This window comes from Oncorhynchus gorbuscha, unplaced genomic scaffold, assembly GCF_021184085.1.
Source record: "Oncorhynchus gorbuscha isolate QuinsamMale2020 ecotype Even-year unplaced genomic scaffold, OgorEven_v1.0 Un_scaffold_4936, whole genome shotgun sequence".
NCBI lineage: Eukaryota > Metazoa > Chordata > Actinopteri > Salmoniformes > Salmonidae > Oncorhynchus > Oncorhynchus gorbuscha.
Genome location: NW_025748852.1, coordinates 28,270 through 30,231, shown reverse-complemented (window position 1 = coordinate 30,231; position 1,962 = coordinate 28,270). Strand labels below are relative to the sequence as shown.

The 1,962-nt window shown below is 52.3% G+C and overlaps 1 long non-coding RNA gene across 1 annotated transcript; it reads left to right on the top strand.

Annotated features, from left to right (window-relative positions):
* Positions 1 to 1,073: 1,073 nt before the first annotated feature.
* LOC124028872 lies at positions 1,074 to 1,962 on the top strand. Its single transcript, XR_006837673.1, has 2 exons — positions 1,074 to 1,239; positions 1,320 to 1,962. It is a non-coding gene; the product is annotated as an uncharacterized LOC124028872 (long non-coding RNA).

Sequence of the window (1,962 nt, the reverse complement as noted above, 5' to 3'; positions counted from 1 at the left end):
CACACACACTACCCCTCCTACACACACACACACACACACACACACACACACACACACACACACACACACACACACACACACACACACACACACACACACACACACACACACACACACACACACACACATACCCCTCCTACAACCCTACACACACACACACACTACCCCTCCTACACAGGTACACACACACACACACTACCCCTCCTACACAGGTACACACACACACACTACCCCTCCTACACACACACACACACACACACACACACACTACCCCTCCTACAACCCTTCATACACACACACACTACCCCTCCTACACAGGTACACACACACACACTACCCCTCCTACACACACACACACCCACTACCCCTCCTACAACCCTTCATACACACCCACTACCCCTCCTACACAGGTACACACACACCCACTACCCCTCCTACACAGGTACACACACACACACACACACACTACCCCTCCTACACAGGTACACACACACACACACACACACTACCCCTCCTACACAGGTACACACACACACACACACTACCCCTCCTACACAGGTACACACACACACACTACCCCTCCTACACAGGTACACATCCTACACAGGTACACACACACACACACTGCCCTCCTACAACCCTTCATACACACACACTACCCCCTCCTATAACCCTTCATACACACCCACTACCCTCCTACAACCCTTCTTACACACCCACTACCCCTCCTACAACCCACACACACCCACTACCCCTCCTACACAGGTACACACCCACTACCCTCTCCTACAACCCTTCATACACACCCACTACCCCTCCTACACAGGTACACACACACCCTCCTACACAGGTACACACACACCCCTCCTACACAGTTACACACACACTACCCCTCCTACACAGTTACACACACACTACCCCTCCTACACAGGTACACACACACCCACTACCCCTCCTACACAGTTACACACACACTACCCCTCCTACACAGTTACACACACACTACCCTCCTACAGTTACACACACACTACCCTCCTACACAGGTACACACACACACACCACTCCACTACCCCTCCTACAACCCTTCACAGTAATTGTTTTAAAGTGTATGTGTGTGTAGGCTTGTCATTCCAGGACTTCTACCAGCGTTGTCGGGAAGCCTTCCTGGTGAACTCTGACCTCACCCTGCGTACCCAGCTCACAGAGTTCAGAGACCACAAACTCATCCGCACACGCAAGGTACACTCACGCACACACACACGGGCGCACACACACAGCTTCAACCTGAAGTTGACTAATTTTTTCCCATGATCCCTCAGGGTGCTGATGGAGTGGAGTACCTGCTGGTTGCCGTGGAGACCAGCACTCTGACTGACTTCCTGGAGAAAGAAGTAGAGTGAGGAGAGGATCATGTTCCGTCTTTCTCTCCAACCCAAGAGAACTGGGCCTCACTGGGTCAGACAACTGGGCGGTATTGATAACGGGTCTCGTAGGGTCAGAGAACTGGGTCTCACTGGGTCAGAGAACTGGGCGGTATTGATAACGGGTCTCGTAGGGTCAGATAACTGGGCCTCACTGGGTCATACAACTGGGCGGTATTGATAACGGGTCTCGTAGGGTCAGACAACTGGGCGGTATTGATAACTGGTCTCGTAGGGTCAGAGAACTGGGCGGTATTGATAACTGGTCTCGTAGGGTCAGAGAACTGGGCGGTATTGATAACGGGTCTCGTAGGGTCAGAGAACTGGGCGGTATTGATAACGGGTCTCGTAGGGTCAGAGAACTGGGCGGTATTGATAACTGGTCTCGTAGGGTCAGAGAACTGGGCGGTATTGATAACTGGTCTCGTAGGGTCAGAGAACTGGGCGGTATTGATAACGGGTCTCGTAGGGTCAGATAACTGGGCGGTAATTGATAACGGGTCTCGTAGGGTCAGACAACTGAGCGGTATTGATAACTGGT